Below are 25,336 nucleotides of genomic sequence, written 5' to 3' on the forward strand. Positions count from 1 at the left end.
ATTCAGGAGAATCTATAATTCTTCTCTCAGGAAATAAAGAGTAGTATTTTCTTTCTCTGCTTTACAATGAATGCTGACTCAAAAAGGTTTTTTTTTTTTTTTTTTTTGGTAAATTTCAGTTGTATGAGATGCTATGAAACACTTTTAATCGTAAATGCATTTTGCAAACTGTTGTCCTCCCTTTCTTGAGTCCCCAGGTATTTTTAGTCACAGTGATTGGCAATAAACTGAGGCACTACTGCGTTTGATTAAACCTGAAAATCCATGCCTATTCAAGTACCTAAATAATCAATGAATTTTGATACTTAACTCTAGAAAACTAGGTTTAACTACTTTTGGACAACTACAGAAAGACGGTGTCAGGCCTGGATCCACTCCCTTTCAATGTTTTTAGATTATCTGTTAGATAGCCAGAGGGGGACCGCAGAAATTTGAGACTCCTTATCTGCTCAGGCAGTCAACCTAGTGCTATTATTATGATCCTGTGGAATGACTGGTGCTGAGCCAGGTAAATACTATATAGATTTGGTAACTCTTTTTGAATAATGCTTTAGCACAGGGAGTGGGATTGACATTCCCTACCTGTATCTATCTAAAATGTCAGGACCTACTCTGCTCAGTCATCTAGGCTCCTTCAATGGAAAGGGGACAAATTCACCTGGACTAAGATGCCTAGGACAGGTGAGATGACTGACAGCAGAAGGAGGCTGGATGAATAGTTTTTACTGGACACATGGGGTGGGATTCACAGGGTGGTGTTCGAAGCCCCGGGTATCCTGCTGGGCCTCTAAAGGCCTCTCCAGAAAGCCATGGGCCTCTCACAGGTTTTGTGTCATTACTGCCAGCCCTGTACTGGTGTTGTGGATACTCTAAGCTATGTAAAACTGCAAAAGATGTCTATACATAAGCAAGTACATTGCTCTAATTTTTACATAGGAAGCATTTTACCACTGGTACGGAATAATTACTCCCATATCTTCCCTCTTACCTGTGTTTTAGTCAAGTGTTCAATGCCACTTAGATGTTGTGTTCTGAGTTTCTCTGTTTTTTGTTAAAAACCCAAAACACAACTTAGGAAATGGTAGAGATTATATTTAGTTCTTATGTAGTATGGCAAAAAACCTGAAATGTTAAGAAAAGATCACACAATTTCAGTGTACGAGAAAGTAAATTGTCTTCTTTTGCTATAATGACATTCACGCTGCCTCTCTACTTTGTGTCAGGAACTAAGGCTGGCAGAAAAGTCAATGAGAAAATATATTTGCAGCCTGTACAAGAGCTTAGGACAGGAGCTGTGAATCAAATGCACAGTTCTACCCTGGCTCCCTGCCTGCTTCGTCCTCTTTGGAGTGCAGGAAAAACGAGGATGCGAGACTACCTGCCTCCCACCTGACCACTGCTATTAGGCTGTGCAAGTTACAGAAAAGACGCAAGTTATTTCTTACTCCTTCTCTCTCACCTGTTTTGTCTTATTTATTGAGTGTCATTTTCCTTCCCAGCTCTCTGTGCCAAAGCACAGTGTAGCCAGCAGCAAAGCAGCCATGCAGAGTGGGGGAAAGCGTCACAATGATCTGATTCCCGTGGATTGATCAAAATATGCCCTTGTTTCATTCTTATACCATATACAGTATTTACTTCCATTTCCACTAAACAACTCCATCATCACTTTTATGTATGGTATCAGGCTGCAAAAGCTGTACTAGTTGCCCCGCTTCTTAAACTTTGAGAACTGTCTCTTTTGCTACCCACATGTGTAGATACATATGATTATAAGAAAAATCTGCTGTGCATTTCTAAATGTTCTCTTTGATGTGTACAACTATGTTTATTAAGTAACAAACCCATGAAAATAGAAGGCAACAGAATGAAGTACACCAGGACAGTACCAAAAAATCATTCATTTTAGCTTACAGCACTTGTCACAACAACATCTCTTCTTAAAATTCACTTTTATATTTGTTTATGTGAGTACTACTTTAATCCTAGGAAGCTTTAACCATCAGTCCTGAAAATGTGGATAAATTTAACATCAATAATTTGCACACCTACTTTATTGTTTGTTTTACTTTTTTAAATATATCTACACTCTATACCCTAGATATGCAGTTATCTTTTTTCTTTTTTAAACAGGAACATATTGTTATTTTACAAGCCTTAAAAGACTTTTTTTTTTTTTTCTGGATTAATTAAAAAGGGCCTATTAGGCTCATATTAGAAAAAAACAGATGGGATGATTCTGTAAGTAAAGTCATTCATTTACATCTGTGCTTGAAATGAGTGGGGCTACTCAAGTGAGTCAAGTCATGCAAGTAAAGAATAGTTTGGAAACTAGACTACTACTAATCAAATGTTAATATTTGGAGTTGATGAATGACCTTAGGTTACTGAAGCTGGCAAGATGCGTTTAATCACCTTGAGTTGAAGAGTGTCACAAAGGAAAGCCTGAATGTTCACTGGAGAAACTCTTTAAAATAGAAGCATCACAACGTTTCTGAGTCACAGTGCTTTACAGAATGCAAAGAGGTCACACAGTGGTCATCCCCTTGAGGAAATCTGAGTAATATAAAAATTTTCTGCCCTCTGACTTGACTGCATGGGTGGCTGAGCTATTTTACCACTCAGGAAGTCTTGAACAGCAAAAATGCTGATCAGAGAACAAAAGTTGCAGTACTGTTTTCCTTCCCCATTCAGTTTCTTTCATGTTTATTTTGATAGCGGGGGTTTTAAATTTCATGGAATGATTTGGCTGATTATTTTTTCCCAAAGTGCCCTGGAAAGAAAATCCTATAAGACTTGTAAAACAGAAAACTTTTTTGCTTTAAAAAATGTATGCAAAGGAAGCAGAAGGTAAATTAAATTTTAGAGAATGGAAAGAAAATAGAAAATGGGATAGCTCAGCCATATGCAGGAAGACATGAATGTTCTCACATGTACATTCTTTGTCAGTGTAAAAATAATACCTAAATATACGTATACAGATCAACTCACACAGCACAAGCATAAATTTTTGCATTTCTTGTTCATCGTATGAAGTTATGTCTAAACTGGTACACACCACATTACATTCGTAATCACTGATCTAATTTGAAAACTTTTAGTCTAACATCATGATTTTTAATCATTTCCACAGTTTATTCTGCCAAAATACAATATTTCTGAGAATAATATTGCAGAAACAGTATTACCAATTAGAGGTGGTATATTTCCTGAAAGTGATTGTATTTGCTTACAGTTACTATGCTTTTACATCTCAGTGCATTCCCAATGTTATCAACACATTTTTGAAGTATAAAATTCTTTACACAGATGTTTAAGAATAAAGGAAAGCAGTTAGAAGTGCTAATTTCATTCCTCGGCAAGACACACCTATAGTTACACTCCAACACCTGATTATTTACTATCTTCTAGTCACATATTCATACATAACACAGGCAGTGTGTGGAAAAACTTGCTGAACTGGTTGCTAGGTAAGGCTTCTTTCCAGCAAACCCTACACAGGTTATATCTTGTTATTAAGATAAAATTTCTGGGCTAAGCACTGTCTCTTGACTCCATATTTATATGACGGCCAGCATAGCGAATATTGCAAAACACAGCAGAAGGGAAAACTCCTATTGACAGGGCCATAGTTAGGTGAATATAAAGGCAGTCATTCTGGTTTAGAGCAAGAGCCCATGTAGCTGAGTATCCTCTCACCATCAGCAACCATAAGCAAAAATCCAAGGAAGAGCAAGCATATATGATACTTTGCATGTCCAGACTCTTCCCCGAAGAATTTCCCTAGCCAATGTGATTTGTCTATTTAGTAGTCTCCAGAGGACAACCCGTGCAAGTATTTATCCAGCTCCCCAATGATAACATGTCAATTTTATCCACAAGACCCTTTGGCAAGATATTCCGTGGATCCATCACCTGCTGCATAGAAAACCACCCCCTTGAGTTTGTTCTGAGCCTGACTCCTACTACATTCACTCAATGGCCCCCAGTTCTTGTTTTGATAAAGGTGACTAGTCCATCTGACTGTCACCTATAATTATACAGACCTCTGCTGTATCCCCCCTAAGCCTCTTTTCCAGGCTGAGGAGCTCCAGCCTACACAGTTGCTGTTTGTGCAGAAACTGTTCCATAAAAAAACGATCATCCTTGCTGCCCTTCTCTGGACTTTCTCAAATTCTAATACACCTCAGAGACCATTTTATAAGTGGAGTTGGGACTGTCTTTCCTTATGTGCATCACTTTACATACATCTACATTGAATTTCATCTATCCTTTTATTGCCCATTCACTCAGTCTTTGCAATACTTCACAGTCTGCCCTTGTCCTTACAAGTCTGAATAACTTTGTATCATCAGCAAATTTTCTTACCTTACTGCCTACTCTTTTTCAGGTCATTTCTGACATTTCTCTGTGAGGCAGTGCTGGTTTAACTGGCTTGTACCTGCTGCACACCCTCAGCTTGGCTGGCACAGCTGTCTGTGAACTGGACTGGGGTCACACACTGATCTGGACCAAGAAAATGACCTGGGATATTTTTGCTGAGCTATTTTTAAACGAGGAGGCAGAAATAGCATAAGATGATACTGCTGTCAAACATAGAAGCTTATTCTTTCACTGCCCCAAGAGTGAGGCGAATGAGTAAGCTTAACCTTGAAATCATTGCCTTACACTGACTGCAAAACTCAAGTGTTTAAGCCATCAGGGCCACTGAGCGTAACGCCTCCAGCTGACAAAGGAGACAAAGAATAGGAGAAAGAAGCAGGGGTGGGCGAGTTCCACCTTTTGTGCGGTGATTTTGGGTGTATGTGTGAAGTCTTTTTGTGTGGTAATGAGGACAGATCACACAGAATAGCAGACAAAGAGGAGACAGAAGAACCAGATAAGGTACCAGATAGGTAAGGAGGACAAGGAGAGGACTAAGCCAGGAAGAGAGTGTAGTCAACATACTAGGAGGATGTCAATCTACAAAACCTTACCATATTGTTATATTTTCACTTCTGTGATCAAGAGTTTGTGCCTGAGAGCATATCCCATTGGACTGAGATGGAAGTTTTTTCCAATGTGAAACATGAGAGGGCCATGGAAGTTGCTTCATCAGCATCCTTACTGAAGTGTACGGAGTGTCTCACCTAAGTAAAAATGGAAATCGAGGCTAAATTATTTCTGCAGCTATACTGACTAGCCCAAGCTTGAAGAACTTCCTGCTTGGATTAAACAATTTCACGTGCATTTTAGAAGAGATACTGGCTAAAACAAAGGCAGGAGACTAACTGGACTCTGTAAGAAAGTAATCATGGGATCTTATGGGGAAAGAGATGAAGGAAATGTGGAACAAAATGAATGTGGGTTGGATTATCTCCCTAAAGTTTAGGCATCTTAATGTAAACACATACACCTGAGCTAGTCACACTGACCCTTTAGTCGGCTGAGACAGGTATTTTTCATCCAGCCTCTTTTGCATGTCTACTGCAGGATGGACTGTACCCTTAACTCAAATGACAATACTGATTACATCATCACTGACTGTAAAAATAGCTTGGGACAGTTAGTTCAGATGTAAATATCTACTTGGTAGAATTCCACCTTATGCCTTTCTGTCTTGCTTGTGTCTAGAAAACGTTAAATAGCTTATGAGCTGGTAACCCATGCACCAGTGCTGAACCTATGGGCTTATTCCCCTTGGTTAAACCTTTCAGCAATTTCTGTTTACAGAAGACTTCTTAGGTCATCTCAGCCATCCTAGGGCACCCAGGATAGCCATCCTCTGGAGAATACTTGTGATTTTCTTCATTTACCCCACTTATCACAAGAAATTTCCTGAAAAAATCTACTCAGCATTTCCAGCATGAGCTATTCATAGACTCCAAGCTTGAAAAAATAAAAATCTACTCCAAAATGTCTACAGCAAACTCAGTTACAGCTGTTTACCAGCAGCCATTTGAGTGACAGAGCCATTTAAAAACAGTGACCAGAACTGTTTAATAATAAAGAAAAATATAGGATTTTTTTTATTTCCTTCCCTTATTCAAAATCAATAAGTGAAAGCTTTAGAAAGTTACGAGCTACTGAAAACAAAGGACTGGAAAGGAAAACATTATACAAAATTAATTATAGTTATCACTGTCACCATGATTTACAACACATATCTCTCATTGCAGTAAAAAAGACATAAAACAGGACATGAACTTAGTTAGAGCACAATACTTTTCTGTATATGTTTTCACGAGTACCAGACTTCTAAAAATTTTCTGATTGTGACCAGTTCCCTCCTGTGTCGCAATCATACTGGGAGTCTCTTCATGTCCCAGTGTGACAGGCAATAGACTGCACAATTGTGTGAAAATATAAGGTTAGCTAACCTTCCTTAGGGCAAGCAAAAGAAGTAGATTAGATGCTGAAAAGTGGGACAGCCTTAAAGCAGTGGGACATCTGGCTGCCCTATCTGAGATGGAATATAGCAGCTGTTGAACTGTCACAGGAATGCTCCACATAGGCGCACAGGAATTACCATACCAGATCAAACTAATGGTACCAATACCAGATGCTTCAGAGGAAGATGTAAAACTCCCATAATAGCCAATTATGCAACAACATGTTGGTGAGCAAAGTTTCTCCTTTAAGTGACAAACATTGAGCGTATGATTTATATCCTGAAGAATGTGGATTGATTTATGTCCTGAAGTAACCACAGTTATCCTTGTAATTCATATAATGGCTAATCCTCTTGTTTGAAACAGCTACATTCCTTTTCTCAGTTAGAAGTTATGGTAGTTGTGTATTATCAAGAACCAAATATGAAGAAATATTGCAACCAAATGAAACACAAGGAAGAACATAGTAGGAAAATGCAATGATGTAAATTAGAATATGGCCAAAAGGCCAGGGATAATTGGGAAAAAAATGTGACATTCGTGTGTTCTTTCTTAACCATGTGACAGCATTAAGAATGGCTGACATACAGCTAACAAAGCACAGGTTGGAGGCATCCAGCTGTGAGACTGTGTGGACAGGCAAAGCCAGGAATGAGTCCTGCCAGTTGGCTGGATAAGACCCCTTTTTCTTACGTGTGTCAGAGCCACCAACAGCCATTCCACCCCAGAGAAGAAGAAGCACCAAAGAGGTTCTCTAATCCAGTTTCCTTAGTCATTAAAAAATACCCCAAAGGGAGTATGTTGTAAATCCCATCTTTCTCAGAGACTTAGCTTGCACACTCTCTCTCATCACATGGCACACAGTCAAGTACTATCTCTGTATATCTTGCAGTCCAAATTCTAACTAGGCCGTTGAGCTGCTTCTGAGAGCTCTTAAATGATAGACTAAGCCAGTAGAGTTGTGTCATTGAGATAGCTTCTCTAAAGAGGGCATTAAATCCCCATTGGTCAGGGTTGCTATAGTAGACTGAGCAATTTTTTCTCTCTCAGAGTATGAGCATGTACTCTAAACTATTTATGTTAAGAAAATGCATGCCAGGATCTGAATGTTTGCTAAGGGTATGACATGACAGGCACACATGCTACAGCTGTGTACATTCTGCTGCTGCCAGAGACTGTATTTCATTTTGAACTACTTAAAGGAGTAGTTTAACTTTTACGGCAACCCACAAAGTGCATCAGCATATAAACACATTCTCATCTGAGAGAGGGTTATTGGTCCATGCTACCAATTTTGAGCCAGAACAAAATGGGAAAGATACAAATGAGAGATGCTCATTTAAATATGAGCAGACTGAATAGTTAAGTCCTCAAAGCATTTCTTAGACTATAAAACTGTGAGGAACCACAGTGATAATATAATCCAATCTTTCTGAAAGAAATCCTGTTCTGAGTTACAGATTTCCAGAGACAAAGATTTCACTATAATCCATGTTAAATTGTTCCAGAAGTTAATCATCTTCCCTATAAAAACTATGCCTTCAAATCTGATTTTTTCCAGCATCAATGTCCACCTATCGCATCTTGTTATGTCTTAGTCTGCTGGATTGAAGAACCCATAATTATCAAACGTATTTTCTCCATGGAGATACTTATAAACTGTGATTATGTCATCTCTTAACCTTTCCTTTGATAAACTAAACAGATTGAACTCATTGAATTTACAAGCCTAATTTTCTTGTTCTTTAACCATTCCTGTACTTCTCCCAAAAATTGCCCCTATCCTCTCCTCAGTTTGCAGACATCTTTATGAAATGGTGAACCCCAGAACTGGACCCATTAAACTAGTCACAGTCATACAAATACAAAATACAGAGAAGATATAACAGACCAACTCCTGCTCATTCTTCCAAGGTTCACAAAAAACATATTTGTGCAATTATGATTCCTTGTTTACATTTTCAGACCTACCAGTTAGCCAGTTCTAATAAACTCAGTGTGTGCAGTGTTGATTTTTAGTCATTACAGTTTTTTAAAGAGAATGTTTGTTGGGTACTCAGTTGAATGCCTGACATAAATCTGTCTACGGTATCAATGCTATTTACCTTTATTAACCCAGCTTGTAATCCCATCAGGGAAAGACATCTGGTTGGTTTGACAAGAACTATTTTCATAAACTCATGTTGATTGACATTTAATATATTACATTCTTATGGAAGTTGCAGTATCCCAATTGATATAATTTCATAAGGAATTATCCCATCAAATGCTGAAAGACTATGTTTTGCCCCTGTGGAAATTCTGTGGGTCATTCTGTATTAAGCTGATTCAAACTTATATTAAATCTATCTCAGACTTTTGTCATATACTATAATGCAGCCACCACTGTGAAGAGGCTGCCCTACAAAACCAAAATGGCTGAAGTAAGAGTATAAACACTTCACTACAAATTAATCTAAGCAGGTAGTCATATTTGAGCCTTAGGCTTCCAGAAAATCAGTCTTCCCTTGTGAGGAAAAACTGACTGACCTACATCCTACTTGAGTGTGTTTATTTAAAAAATATGTTAAATACATTATGATAACATAGGTGAGTATATAAAAGTATGCGTTAAACCCAGACCACTTAGATTTCTTAAAAGCACGTGTCCCAACAGTAACACTATACTAGTAGATACAGCAGTTTTCCATCATTTATTATAAAATGCTTTACCCCCAAAACCTCATAAAGGCAACAGAAATAATAATCAATACTACAGAACTGAACTGCAATGGACAGAAGTATAATAAAATGAAATGTAATCAAATTACCTGAAGTTCATATGGAATAGTGGTAGTGGGCTCTAGGCAGTACAACTTAGACCATATGATCAATTTCAACATGAACTGGTTGTGAAATACTGTCTAGGTTTTCCTGATGGGCTATAATCCTAAGATTAAGTCCCCTTCTCTCACATCCCTGAAGCAATGCAGTCAATGGTAGAGCTATTAGGTAGGCAGAGCTCTAAGGGAGTTGTGAAGGATTGTTCTGGTTCTCCCACGCTGAGGTTCTTCCACTTTATGTGACCTGCTTAAACTGTAAGAGACAGAAGAAAGGGAAAAGAGAGGGATGATACTAAATCCCAGTCTTTAAATCACTCACAGGAATACATAATAACAAAATATTGCATTAAGAGGCCCAGTCCCCTAGCACAACCTCTATTATTTAGTACTTATTTTCTCTTTCTCTCACTGAAAAAGACACCTAGACAGAAGGAGCTGATATTGGGTATCTTATGTCTCGGATTAGTGAGCTAACCATTAATGAAAAAAGATGCCGCATTCTTATTTCTCTGGCTTTGCTATAGGCAGATTAACTACTAGGTTTGCTCTAGAAGGCACTGATCCTTGTAGGAGACTCAGGCAGAGGAATGCTGAATTTGTGAATTATGGCAAGACTTAGGCCAGGGATAGGCAGAGCCATTTTGGGAACCTGCCTAGTGTGGAAAGTTAAGACATCCAGGGAAGATTAACCTCACTGAACATGAGCAGACTAACACTTGGATGTTTAGTCTGAGCTGTCTAGGTTTGTTCTATAATTAACGTGAAGAAATAGATTTTGTGAGAGAGCAGGTGACTCTAGCTCTCATATAGAGGACACACTGTGCACATACCTGTTTTGCTCTATTGACTATAGAGGGATGCTAAACAACCCCCTCAAATTAGACACCTCATTTTTTATGGCTAAATGAAGGTAAAATGAGCCCTACTCTTAGAATCACAGAAATATAGGAACTTCAAGATTCAGTGACAACTAGCAAAGGTGTAGTGGAGCTAATCTGTGGATTTGAGTACCTGAGTACTTGATACCTTGAGTATCCCACCCAATGCTCTTTGTGGTTCTAGTCCAATCTTTTAGTTAGTTTGAAGAAACATAGTATCTTGCTTATTTCTTTTGCAGAATTTCAAAATCATCCTATTAGAATTCACCTTGCAAGTCCAGCAGTATATATAGTATATATATAGTATATACAGTAAGTGTGGTTCCTACTTCCTGCCACACACAGCTTCCCTATCCTTTTCCCTCACCCCACCTTACGTGGCTACACAAGCATAATCCCAAGAAATTCTTTGCAGGGCTTAACTACGCTGATGTGGCATGTTCAGTTGTGCCAGACCCAATGCACTTTACTAAGCTCCAATTCAGCTATCAGTATAGTTGACCCAAAGATGACCTGAAGGCATAGATAAGGTGCAAGAGCACCTGGCCAGAGGCAATCAAAATTTCTTTGTATTAAAGTAAAGATAAGTCCTTACTAACTGAATTTGCTGTCTTATCTCAGTGACCATCCTTGTCTTATCCCAGTGACCATCAGAAATGTATCTGCGCTGATTGCTGGCCACTTACTGGTAAATAGACTCCTTTCTGAGTATAGGCTTGTGACTAAGGACCACAGAGAATGACTCTGCATGGATGAGAGGTATCTGGAACTTCCACCCTTCAGATCTGCTAGGTACTGAGAGCACATATGGATCTGAGGGCAGGGGGAGAGTAAACTGGAATGATCTGATGAACATTTCTGATTTTGTGGAAAATGAATTTTCTATTTAACAAATTATTCTGGTAGAACATTCCCAAATTATATATATATATATATATATATTCTCATTCAAGTGACTAATTTTTATCCTTCAATAATAGCACAGCGTGGCCAAGGCAGTCAGAAGGGTAAAACCTGGAGCAGAAAAGACTTGTGTACATCTGCCACCATGTTGCTGAGATTTGCTCAGAGATGGTAAAAAATATCTGAGAGGTATCCACAGTAGCACTTGCATCATTATTTGTGATAGCTGTAAGATCGGCTAGTAAATATCATGCAGGCATGGCCAGGACTAGAGATAAAGAGAAAGAAATAGGGTAGGATTAACTGTTGGAAAACCTGAAAAGAGTCTTCCAGCACTTCTGTGTTTCTAAGTGTAGTTGCCAAGGCCTATAATTATACACATCAGATTCTTGCTCCTGGGTTAATGGCGTAAGCAAGTCTGAGAGCCAAGCCAGAATTGTCATGTAGCATAGACTTGGTTGCAAATCACACATACCCTGAACCAAATTGTTTCTAGAACTTTCTTTGCAAACTATGCAGGAGTTTAGTTGTCCTCCATCAACCTTTGGGTATGTTATAGCTAAAAAGTGAAAAATGCAAAGCTTAAAATGAAATGTACAGAAAATGGATTCAGTGGTCATTTTCTGATACTGATAAAAATGGATACAGTAAATAGGAAATGCTTCATCTTCTTTGTTCCACTTCCTACTTCTCTTTTTAAGGAAAAAAAGTCACATTTTACCTTATACAGAAAAAAGGCGACTCATTTTCTAACTAAAACAAATATTTTTCTTAAACCAACTTTTATTTTCCCAAATATTTGACAGGAGCAGACTGTACAGTTCTGAAGAAGTTTAGTCAGCTGTGCAGATTGACTTTTGAAGTGTAAAATAAACCTTTACTTAACAGATGTCAAGAATATGACTTTGTGAGATAATGATAGGTTTTGTAATAGGTTGGTAGTGGTTCTTTCTAGGTGGAATGAATGAAGTTTTGGTGCCAACTCTTTAAAAAAAATGACAACATGATTATTAACAATTGACTGGAATCAGGAAAGGAAAAGCAACAACAAAACTGACTTTACCTGTTTTCTGTGGGCTTGGAAGGCACAAATTGCTCACTAAATTGCAGCAAAGCACTACTATCTTTAATGGGTACACTCTTCCTTCTTTTGGGAGCCAAAAACAAACTGAAAATCTATTCCCCAGGAAGACAGCCTGAGACCAATCTTGAGGCAGCAAGCAAAACTGATCTCCTTCTTAGGCCCACCTTCCTCTGTAGGTCCTGGCTATCCTTATTCCACACTAATTTGATGACAATTTCAAGAGCTGGCCTATCCCTCATCTGGTCAAAAATATTTTGCTGCCCCAACAGCTCAGATGACTTCTATTTTGAGGGACAGCAAGAAGGATCCACTGCAAGAATCGTGGCTTCTACCATCTTCTCAGGAAACAGGGCTGTTCCTGCTGTCAACATGGTCAATGGCGTGAGAAGGGCATTAACAGCCACTCTACATGTTTTACACAGAGCCAGTCCTTAGCTGTTCAAAACACCAACAGTTAAGACCTGGAAAAGTGCATGCACCTAAGGTGAGTGGCACCAACTTTCACTGCTGGCTGAACCCACTGGTATTTGGTATAGATTCCAGCAAACTTTCTCATCCTCCAAAAATAGACTTGTGGACTGTCACAGTGCAGTCTGGTTGGCTGGAACTGCACCGTACTGTCAGGCAGAGTATATCATCCTGAGTTGGAAATAGAAATGTGGACTTGTTGCAGGATTCAGAGAAAAGATGAAGGACACCTTTATCTCTGGCGGCCCCACACTGAACTTTATTCCTCCTTGACAGCAATCAGGAGCTGCTGTATGCAGACCTGACAGCAAGAGCTTTAAGAGAGGCTGGGTCCCTTCAGAGGGAATAACTAACATGGACATGTGTACTGACTCTTTTTCTCACTTGCTGGCCTTGTGCCTGAGAGCCAGACCTGCTTCTATATATGTTTTTGAAGTTCCTAGGGAACAGCTATCCTTTGCCAGTGAAACCACATGCTGCTCATTCCCCCAGTCAGCACTGTACGGCCAGCTCCCTGCCCTGCCAGCTGAAATACCACTGTGGTGATGGTCAGCCACTTCCATCAGGTGACCCACTCACCAGTGCTCGTCACCTCTCCAGCTTTCTCATTGTTGTCCTTCAGACTAGCCACTCCAGTCCTGCTCTTTACACTCCAGCTCACCTTCATTTGTGCCATTTCCTCACTCTGTTTTTAATTGGGATCTTCTTCTTCCTGTCTGCTCCTCACTGCTTTGCTGAAATGACATATTTTCTGTCCTTTCTTCTTCCCTTTACTGCAGTTTTCTCTGCTGTTTCTCAGATTCCCCTCCCAACCTTCAAGTTCCCATGAATCTTCTGCAGCCAGCTTTCTGGCTCTCCTCCATGCATTACTTCACCTTTCCTTCCATCCTATCAATACAGGCTTGACAGCCCTCTCTACTCTGCTCCTGATTTCCCAATCTGCTATATCCCTGAATTTTCAGGATGGGGATGTGAGGAGGAGAGGGATGAGGTAAAATCACACAAAACCATTGTACATGGGTATAAATGCCATTGCAAGTGTGAGGTTTGAGAGGCCAGCTTTTTAAAAGGTGGCTATTAATATCCAAGCGAAATGTTATTTGAAAGCATTCCCTCCCCTCACTCTCTGAATTGTTGTATTTACTTTCCAACAGAAGCTAATGAAGAAAAAGAAAATGCTTTGCTTGACATAGGGAATTAATGCAGCAGGTCTGCAGTGGCTCTTCTGGAACCCTCGCCATCTACAATGAAAATCCATGTAAGTCCCCTGTAAATACACACCCTCAGCATTACTGTCAAATGCACGCTATTTACACAATAGCCTATTACAACAGCCCATCTGTCAACCCTCTTTCATGGCCACAGGTGGAGGATGAAAAATTCTTTTGAATGGAGCATTGAGGGTCTTGGGAGGGAAGCTTGTTTGCCACTGTATAGCTGGGCCTCCCACAGAGCCAAGAGCTGCAGCCTTCTGGGGCTCCCAGCCATGGCTGGCCTTTAGTCAAACAGCGCCCAGGGCAAGCCAGAATTTCATGCCTTTCCAAAACGCTAATTGATTGGGGATAAACATTAACCTAGAATTTCAGTCATGCACTCTAGTCTTAAGCATGCTGGGCAGCCGCCCAGCTTACCCACCCCTCAGGCTAACCCTGCTTCAAGGGTCTTTGTATAAGGCCCGGAAAGGTCATTGAAGTTCAGTTCGTTTTATGGTACAGAGGACTACAAAGGGTCTAAGCACTTTTATTTTTAAGAGCTGTCCTGTAATTCAGAAAATTAATGTGAAAATATGGTGGAGAGAGAGAGGGCATGTCCCAAGCTTTTGAGATGGACACACTGGTTCAGAAATCAAAGCAATTAACCAGTACCTCAGCCCAGACTGCAAACTGAAGCTGAGCTATTATTTAGATTACATGCACACTTACAATGACAGATAATCCTCCCCTTCCCTGAACTCTGAGAGACATCTTGCCCTTCCAAAAACGTCCTCACATGTTCTCAGCAGATCTGGCAAAGAGTATATGCAGTCGGAATACAACTGGCCAGAGTCCAACGGAGAGCATATAAGTCCTGGGCTCCCACTCCATCACCAGTGTGGGAATAAAGTTTCTAAGAGGCAGCTAGAAATCAAAGAACAAATGACAGAGGTTTTTGTAATGATCTAAAACTATTTGCTGAGAGCTGTAAGGTTGCTAGTCCCCATATTTTTTTCCAGAATAATTCAAATACTCAGTTAAAAAAGAACCAACCCACATTAACGCACAATTCAAAAAAAAAGAAAAAAAAAAGCCAGCATGCAGCAGACTGTCCTTAAAGCCAGGTTGTCCCTTGTCTTGGCCGTATGGAATACATTTACTGTAGTAACTTTTCCATTATGTTTTTCTTTTTTTCTTATTCTGCTCATCTCAACATTTGTTTATAATTCTACAATGTACTTTATGATTCCTTCTTGCTTTTTTTGCCTTTTTTCTTGGAAATGATTCTTTCTGAGCCTTCTCTCCTAAATTCCTCTTAGTAGAACATCGAACCAGTAACATTTAAGTTAAACTTTTGAACCCAAAGTGTTTGAGTTAGTTCAAAACTAGGTAAAACCACCTAGAGACCAAAGGTCCTACTTATGTTGAAAGAAGAAATGGGAAGATAAGGCACGGAGGAAGTGGTGCAGATAAATCTCTCATTCTCTGTAGCATCATCAGCTGAGGACATGTCTACACTTTCCAGTGCAATGCTACATTTTTGACGATTGCCCAAATCCACTGCTAGCAAAAGCATCCCATTGCATACATCCTGGCTTGGGTTCTGGAGGCAGAAAAACTATATTCACACAGCATAGGCCTCTCAGATGGCTAATTACCAAAGACACAACTTTGTCCTTCTAGATGAGAAGCTGGCTTGGGAATATCTACACTGTGCTATATGGTGCAATATAGATATGCCAAACCAAAGCTACTGTTCAGTACAGTCCTCCTTCCTGTGAATGGTACTCCCACAAATGTCAGTCAGAATCATATATCTGACTTGAAGTGCCCAATGACAACAACTGTTGAGTGTTTGGGAGTATGCTGCCTTCCAATTTTTATAGTCTTTTATGTATTTGAGATGTATGGCTGTCAAAATAGAAGTTTTTCCATTATTCTTTGTCCTTTCAATCTTTTATTTTACAGCTAGGCATCTTCCTTTCCCATCTGCCTTCTATCCCACTGCTAGTTAAGTTTTATGCCTGTGGTGCATAAATATAATGGGTTATGTGGGCCAGGATGGAGGATCCATTAGCCAACAGAATATAGTAAATTCTATGAAAAAATGCAATCCCAAAGCTTTCAAAGACCTAATTTCCCCACCGACGGCACATTTCAAAATCCTGGTATGCTGAGGTCTGAGCAGGTGAGAGAAAAGTGTTCCAAAAATTGGCCCTCTAATATCTTATGGGGGACATCACAGATCCGTGTGCTTTTGCCAGCAAATTTCTCTCTACAACTTTTCTCCAATGAATGCAGTTACAGCTCACAAAAAAATATGTCCTGGCTGCTTTTTAAGCTTTTCACTATGCCTCAGATTCTAAACATCCATACAATTTTCTGCGAGTGCTGCTCAGAGTAGGCTTGTGAGTTGTGATACAGAACACAGTAATTCTTTTATTCTATGTCTGCATTGTCTGCCTGTCTTATTTGTAGCTGATGGCTAAATTTCTATCTGATACAACCACTGAAATAGCCTTGAAATAGGAACTGCCTGTAACTCATGTAGTGATGTCTACTAGCATTTGCAGACTTTAAATGATGAGCTCCAAACATTGGTCTCATCTAGAGTAGCTTGTCCAGTTCTGTTTATCCCCAATCCAGAAAGACACATTCAAATTGGTGCAGGCCAGGAAAATGACTGCCCGTTTGATATGGGGAATAGATTTCATTTTAGATGAGGAGACTGGAGCAAGCTAATTGGAGAGGATAGAGACAGACTTGAACTCTCCTTGGAGCATGCTAGCCAAATCATGGCATTCCACTTCTGTGTCCCAGCTGGGTCACGTCTGGCCAGTTCAGAGCATGGCAAGAGTGACCTTAGTTTGCCTGTGTTCACACACAGGGTCATACCCAAATGCACATGGCTTGTTTAGCCTAACAAAACAGAAAGCATGTCTACATCAGTGTTTTGCTAAAGATCAAGAGTGTGCTTTTGAAGCAGATCTGATCCAGTTTGCTTCACATCGAGCAGTTTTAGAGTACTCCAGCTGGACTCCTTTCAGATGAAATTAACCTGGAATATGCAACAAGAGTCCATCTAGTGAGGTCCAGCCACTAACAGCAGTTCAATTCACAGGCTCAGATTCAACGGAGCAAAGTAAGTATAGTCCCCAAAACGGGTAGTGTAGAGGCAGATTCCTCAGCACATCTATATTGCTAATATAGACAAGCCAGATACTATGTTTACTTGCTGAGAAACAAACTAGGATAGCCTATGCTGAGCATGGCTGCCCAGATAGATTGTTTCTAAGACTGCTTATTTAAAGTTAGCACAAGCGTTTTCATGGTGCTGTAGGTTACCATCGGTGACTGCAGTGAAGAAATCAAAAGGAACCATAAGAGTGATGAAGTTCTGGATCATCCTTCCAGCAAGATCAAAAAAAGAAGCTAGTTTTAAAATAGTTTTAACTTTGTGGAAAGGATTGAACAATCTGACTGCCTGTCATAAGCAGGTGATGGAGAGGACTTAGTCATCTTAAAAGCTTTCTTGCGCTTCTACCTACTCATGAGATGTCACTTGCCACATTTATTTCAAGATGTTTTAGCCAAGAACTCAAAAACAGTATTTCAAATAGGAACAAAACAAGAAAGAAATGACTTTAAACAGAACTGCAGTTCTTCCCCCTGCCTCCCCCCCCCCCCCCCCCCCCCCCCCACTGTAATCATCGAGGATTGAAGACAAGGATGCCAGCACAATGTAGGGAAAACCAGGATCAAAAAGTCCGGCAGAACAGTCATACCTGACTAGGAAAGCAAACTTTGGGAAACCCAAGAAATGTACCTATTTCTTTGAGCTGAGCTGAACTCAGACAAGCCAGGAGAAAAACAGGATTATATGTGGAATGTCGCTGCAATATAGATAAGCAATGTCACATGTAAACATACCTCCCTTCGTAGACAAAAGATTTATTTCCTTATTCAATCAGAGAGACTCATAAAGGAGTTTCTCAGAGCTCCCTAATTCTTCATCAGGCTTACAAAGAAAATTAGAGCATCTTGAAAGGTGTAAAAATGTACAAGTTGGTTCCCAGGGGGTCATGCCAGTTGTGAATTGCCAGAGTGTACTCAGCTTTGACACTTCTGCAATCACTTGGACATGCTTTGCATAGCTGGCACCTATGCCCAGCTAAACCGTCAATGCCCAGGTCCTTCTGCCTTAAGAAATCTGCACCTCTTCAAGGCACACACCTTGTGCTGTGGCCAGACAGAGGAAGACCTAGGGCTCTGATCAGCATCTGTCAGGGGTCCACCCAACAGGGACATCTCTCTTGCATTTCCTAAGGCTAACTTCTCAAGAACTAGATTCTGGCCCTTTCCCTACTCACCCTAAAAGCTTTGTACTTGCTACACAATGAATTTTATAGCAAAACTGCAGAAAGAACCGGATACAGAGACATCTCTGAACAGTCAAGAATGGAAAAATCTCTCAGGTATGCAGAAGACATCTGGTTTTGTAATTAGTGAGCAGGACATGGAGTTCAGGAACTCGGGGCTTCTCTTCTCATCTTTGTCGATGGCTTCCTTTGTCTCCCTGGAAATGTCACTTAAACTTCTGTGCCTTGGATCTACGTCTATGAAATGGAGATCAAGAAACCTGCCTACTCACTGTGTTCTGATCATGTTTGTTAAGTCATTTCACATCCTCAAATGGCAGGACTCTACGAGTCCAAAGAATCATTAGAGTGGGCTGAAAGATATACAAAGTAAATAGCTAGAATTCTACCACAGAAGTTATTTAAGGAAAGTGTGGGTGTAAGGCCAATATAAGTCATGTTCAAGAAATATACTTTCTTTGTTTCATTATTCATTTCCCACCCGGCATTCAAACTATTTACAGACTAATGTCTTTTAACACTTGTATATGTTTTTCCTGACTCAGGATTCAGTAGTTCACAAAAGTTGGACAAGTTTTTAATGAACTAAGTAAAAAGATATGGATTTTGGATATTTGAACACAAATTAATATCCTCTTTGAGGGGGGATTTTTTTGGCTTACCGGCTGTGCTTGTGACACATTTAAAATAGCATGACAACTCATTTTTGAACAAATGAGGAACTCCAAAAATGTCAGTATGATTGCTGCTTCATTCTGTACATTTTTTTAAATAGTGTTGTTTTTAACAACCTTGTTTAAGTGAGTGACACTAAAGCACATATCAGTAACAGTCTTAGGGAATTACATCAAGCACCAAGCATTGGTTCTGCCTGCTATGTCTGCCCATCTGTTTTAGTGTCACAGCTGTTCATAATCAGAACATCTATACGATTCCAACAAGAAGTAGTAAATCAGGTATCATAATCGGAGTTATCTTGAAAATCTAGCAGCAATGATCAAAGTCTCCAAATGATCTGTTATCCAGCACTTATCCTACGTTGGTGAAGGTCAAAGGCTGACGTTAGGTCAAATGATGAACGTTCAGACAATGTCCAAACTGGAGTGGCTCTGGATTCAAGGTCTGAGACTGAAACCAAGCTTCTGGTCATCTCAGGATTAGTATTTTGGGACGGGTCTGTAAAATGCTCTAGGTAAATTTTAATTTCATAGAGCTGTAATCTGTACAAGCAACAGTATGAGGGGAAGTTAAGCCAACATACAGATACCTAAATATAACTGCAGTTTCATATGCACTCTAAGCCAGTATCAGTCAGAACTGTTGCCAACAAAAGTGATCCTGCACCTACCACCCTAGGCTGCTTTTTCCTGCCTCTACATCACCCCTTCCCTTGTGCTGGCACAAACTCTGATGTCTAGTCAATGACATTAGGGAAAGTTAATGCTAGCCGATTATTTTTGTCCTCAGTTTTACTCTGGATCACTTCTGGGATCAAGTTCATAAAAGCATTCACATGAATTGTTTTGCCAGCATAACAGAAAAAGATGTGGGAGGATAGAGATGAACGGGAGATGCAGAAGGATCCTGAGACCTTTTAGTGACACCATTGCTTTGTGTTAACGTAAAAGTAAAGTCTACGAATGCTGCAGAAAAAAATCTGTTTTCTTGAAGATGTAGTTCATATGACTACAGGACACTTTGATCTTTTCATCTATTTTCATGTGTAATTTGTGGCCATGAAGAAAATCAGCAATAGATTTCCGGCAATCAGATCACTTGTCACCAATTTATAATTTTCAATGTGATTTGCATAAGGGTTTTTCTCCTTGGAAAAAACTGGAGAAAAAATGAATTCTTTTATAATTTTGAAGTCAGGGGATGTTTCAGTTATGTTGGCCTGGTAGAAATCTCACATGACTGACTTACCATGCAAGACAAGGTCAATTTTGCATCTCAGATGTTCTTGTACAATTTCAGCTATCCTTTACAGCACGCGATTTTGATCTGGAAAATGGGTCCTTCTGGTATGAATTCAACCTAAAGCTAAACCACAAGGAAAGCTGAAACTTGGCCTAAAATCTCACTAAAAAAGGGCACAGGAGCCATTGCTGAGAAATTCATCCAACAAGTCACATTTGGTTACATCTCAGTGAAATGCCAAATCAAATGCCTGGCAGTCATTGTGCAAGTTAGATTCAAAACAATATTCCAATCTCTGGCACACTCTGGAGTCTTACTGCTCCTTGTAAGGACAAGTTAGGGAAGAGTCTGCAGACCAGTCAAGTATCACACACTGAGAGCAAGGCCCACATATTCAGTTCTCAGAACACGCACACCGACAAACAGGCATCTTGCATCTCCAGAGCAATGCGTAAGCCAACCCAGGTGCCAGACCCAGCCGGCCAGCCTGTTCTACCATCCTCTCTGCTCAGCACAGTGTGTGACACAGAGGGGCAGAGACCAAGATGAACAGCCCAGACCATTTTAGAGAGTGGGGAGCCCCTTCCCTGCTCAGAGGGCGAATTTCCCAACTGAGGCAAACAGCTCACCCACTGGGAAAGAAAATCCCACCGAGCTCTGCCTTAGGGGCATTCTCCCATTAGTACATCTTCAATAGGCGCTAAGTGTTTGCTTTGTCCAAAATGAGGCAACTTCCGGAGACAGAGCCAACGAGGTACTCAGGGAGAACCAATGACATTTCTAAAAAAGTGCAGACTCTATACTACCCTGCTTGCCATGGGGCTGTGGAAGCGACTGTGCTACCTCAGGCAGAGTCACTTCTTAGGATGTCCCTGGAGCAGCTTTATGCTGCTCCCACAGCTGTCTTGCCTCTTCCTTTATTTTATAGAGAGACTTGATATAGGTGTTGTCCACGCTGAAGCATTCTCCTCCTTTTGTTAGCAACACTTGTGAAATGACCTAAAAGGATTCTGGAGTATTTCAGTCAGGATTTATGAACAGGTTTTAAAGCAGAAAACCTGCAGATGAATATCTGTGTTCAGTCACACTTTGATAACCAGTCACTTAGATGGTTAAAATACAACTTATGTGAGATGGGTTTCCTCCCACTAGGGCAATTACTGCAACAAGTGTTTGCAGTCAGGGCCATCTCACAACAGAGCCCTTCTTCCTGCTCCTCTCTACCAGGGCTTCATAAATCTTTGCTTGTGACATGATAACCTGTTGCTCTGGGAATCCTGGGGGTATCACAAACAGAGGATTACGACCTCAAAGCAGGAGCAAACAGAAAGGAGAGACTGGTTCCGTGAGAAACAAAACATCCATACAGAAGATGAATAGATCATCCTTCCAAACCTTTCAAGATCAGGCTTACCCATGTCCTGTAAAACTGGGATCAGATTCCAGATTGCTGTGTCACAGTAACTTAATCTACAGCTCTGCGGCACAGAGAACCCACTGAATAGTCATTTCACATTCCCCCCCCCCCCCAAAAAAAAAATCTGTATAGGGATGCATGGTTGATAGGCTTTTAGAATAAGCTCATAGGCAAAACAAAGGAAAAGATCTATTTTTTATTGGTAGCGTAACACATTTCTATCAGATAGGGTAAACTTGCTACCATCAAATAACCATATAATCTGAGTTTATACAAAAAAAAGTCCAATTTAACCTGTAATATTGGCCCATTTAATGACTCTTTTTTTTCTTTCTTTTTTTTTTTTTTTTTTACTCTTTTCCTTGAGTAAAAATAGGCTGCTAGGTTTTGACCATGCAGTGGTGAGGACCTATGAGAAGGGTCCCCTACAGGGATAGATGTTGGAGGCAATCTGTCTTTGCAGGGCAGTTACATCTGAGTAGCTCAGGGACCTAACGAATCACAGGCAGGAATGTATGGTATGATGCTCCTTATGTTTGCTTCAGTAAAAGGGATGAGATGTTCAAGGGCACCCCCTCTGTGGCTGACTGAGACCCACAGAGTCACTGCAGGTTTCTAGTCAAGGCTAGGGCTCCCAGGACCACCATGGCTGGGAAAGAAGAAGGGGCTTGGTACTCTTGCTTAGATTTTCCACACAGTGCTCCTAGGATGTTTATCCTTTTTTACTAATCTATTCGAACAGAACTTGAAGGAAATGCAAGATCAGTAAAGGCATATGCAAATATTACTTTTTTCTTGTAGGTCATCACCATAGAAACTATTACAACAGGAGCTGGAGAGACATGACCGGATCATCAGGGCACAGAAGTGAGGGTCTCAGCCTCTTCGGTCCAGTACCACAAATACTAATGTCAGTTTACTCCCCCCTTTTTTTGGACAAAGTATTCATATTCTTTTCGTTAGCTTTCGCAGCCATCAAATGGGAATAAAAATCGCAGTCCACCTCACTGGAGTGCTAGGAGGAAGTCAGGTGCCTGGAGAAGGTAGCCCAAGTACTTTTATGAGTGACTTTTAGGTGAGGCTCATTCTCAGCTTAAGGTTTAATTCCCTCAGCCTAGGGACCTTTCCCTGTTTGTGTCTCAGGGTAATAAGTGAGTGTCACTCAGTGGACCCTTACTCTTTCTGAAGCAGTGGAAGTGGCTTGAGTCATTCTGCAATATTCTGTATTGTATTCCATATCACACGCAATGCCTCTGCACCATGGACAGCACGTGGAGAAAGGAGGGAATTCCCTAGAGAGACTTCTGCAGTGATGCCACTCTCAACTGTCCATGACATTACCCCAGATTCCCTCTAGGTCCAGTTTGTCTATTTAGTAAAATTTAAAATGTATTTCTTGAAAAGAAACCACTCTAGCTGAGGGTGTTTGTTAGCAATCTTAGACCACACTGTAGCCTAAAGTAGTCTTCCCTTTCCCCAGCACCCTGTGCCTTATGTTCTTAATGCATCTCTTGTGCTGGTAGTAGCAATTGCACAGCCACCCAACACAGAAAACTAATCTCTTTTTTTTCTTCTGAAGGTTTCTCAGTCAAATCTGCCTGTTAATATTGTTGATGATACAACAGCTAGTGCTGCCACAAGGTAAGGGAATGCGTGGTCAGATACAAGGGAGGAAGAGCTGAACCACCCATTTTGGCAGAAGGCCGCATTCAGATTGTGATATATTGGTGGGGAAATAGCTGCCTTACCTGTTTTCTCAATGTCCTCCTGCCTTCAGTTAGCATCAGTCTCGTTTCTCTGGGTTGGTACTGAAGAACTCCACTTAAACTTTGTTTCATTATAGTTGCTTCCAAGATTTCCTGGGCAGGCATGGATACAGGTAATGTGGCAGTCTATATTACATCTTGAGAGAGTACTGGCGTGGAGGGTACTTGGAAAGGCTGAAATAGTTGTTGAAAGCTATTTGCTCTCTGGTTTCTAGGAGACAGCATGACTCATTGCATCTTTCCTTGTAGTCTGCACCTCTCAACCATTTATCAACTAACACACTTGATCAAGACTGATAAAAAATCTTTCAGAAAAATTATAGAGAGCTGCACTATAGAATGGGAACATTAAAGTGTGGAAATAAAATGATTGCTGAAGATAAGGTCTGTTCCACTAGCATTGAAGAATGTAGGCTCACATTCATCCCAAGGGATTTATTGGTGGAGCTCCCACTAGTGCAAGTAATAAATGCATGCATAAATTCCTTTCTATCTTGACAATTTTCCTCTAAGCATGCTTTGACTGGACTTCATAGTCAGCAGTCATTTTATGTGTGTGTCTTTAAATTACTATTGCCATTATTTAATTCAGCACTATATAAATATACCAAACAGAAAAAACCTTAATTTTAGTCAAAAAGCATAATTTGCATATGCAGGCCTTTATAATAACAAAAAATGATAGTAGTAGCAATAATAACAATAATGATCCACAACATGATTTCAGAACCACAAAAAAACAGAAGCGGATTTGGTGCAGTAATCATAAATAAGTAATAGCTGGCAATTAACACATTGCATTTTCAAGCTCTGAAAGGAAAATGACACTAGTGTGATAAGGCTGTTTTCTGCAGCTCATTTAGAATAAAGATGTAAATGGCATATATGACATTTCACAACTGGAGATACCCAGAGATTAGAATGCAGGAAGGAAGGCAGAGACATCACATACAGGTTACAAAGGAAAACTCAGCTATTACTGTAGAATGCACAGATTAGGTCTTATAAAAAGAGTGCTCTGAATGTATTTTCTGACAGCAAGAATATGTTGTCAAACATTTGATTCATCAAGTGTTATCTTCACTATACAAGAAAAGGATTCTAAGCCCTGACAAAGCCCAGGAAGCAGAAAATGGAATAAAACAGAACAATTTAGTTGCCCATCCAGAAAAAAATAAATAAAAATGACCACTGAAAATGAGAAAATGCCTTTTTATGCAAATATTGAGCTTCCATGTTGGAGTTGAACAGTTAAAGGACTTTGTTCCTGCTGAATTTAAAAAAGCACAGCTGAAGAATGACATTTTCCACAGTGTGTATCTGCTTCAGAACCTTAAACCCCAGTTTTAGGTGATTTAGACACTCAGAAGTAATGTGTTCAGGATGGAGACATTAAAAGTGATGGATGTGCACCAAAGGATGCCATTTTAGATCAACCAGACCCACTCCTGAATCCAGGTGGGATCCAGGTAACGAGTTTTATATGAACAAAAATAAAGGAAGAAGAAAATGCTGGATGAGGTTCCTGCCTGCAGCTGCCCATGCCACCTCGAGTTCGTGGGCGGCTGCTCTCCTTGTAAACCAGCAGGCTCGACACTGCGGTATTGCTAGGCAAACTGGAACCAGAGCCGGTTCCCCTCCGAACTCGGGGCTCTGGTCTGCGCAGATCAGCAGTGAGTTCAGACAGGGAGCAGCCGTCCGTGCAGGGGCAGCATGGCAGAGCGCTGGGGGCAGTGACAGTATGTCCAGCTCAAGCCCTCTGCGCTCGGACCCAGGGCCCTGTGACTCATGGTGAAACTTGGCCTTCTTTCCCAAATGTATTTTTCTTTCATTAGAAAGGCTGGATAATGAAATGCTTTATTTAGCTCAAAACTGAGCATTTTTTGTTTCAGTCAAATTTACACACACATGTACGCAGAGGGTACACCAAACTAATACAAAAAGGCGTTAATTTAACCACCAAAGTGGATATATAAATTAACCACACATCCTGCCTCCTAAATGCCTACGTCACTTTACTAATATGTCTTAGGATCATCTTGAAAATTTCCAGTTTGAATTATTTAAAATTACTAGATGACCCATTTTGCTGGACATAGCTTAAACCACTCCTGTGCATATCTTTTAAAACTGTTTTT

Source organism: Dromaius novaehollandiae, chromosome 2 (assembly GCF_036370855.1).
Source record: "Dromaius novaehollandiae isolate bDroNov1 chromosome 2, bDroNov1.hap1, whole genome shotgun sequence".
Taxonomy (NCBI): Eukaryota; Metazoa; Chordata; class Aves; order Casuariiformes; family Dromaiidae; genus Dromaius; species Dromaius novaehollandiae.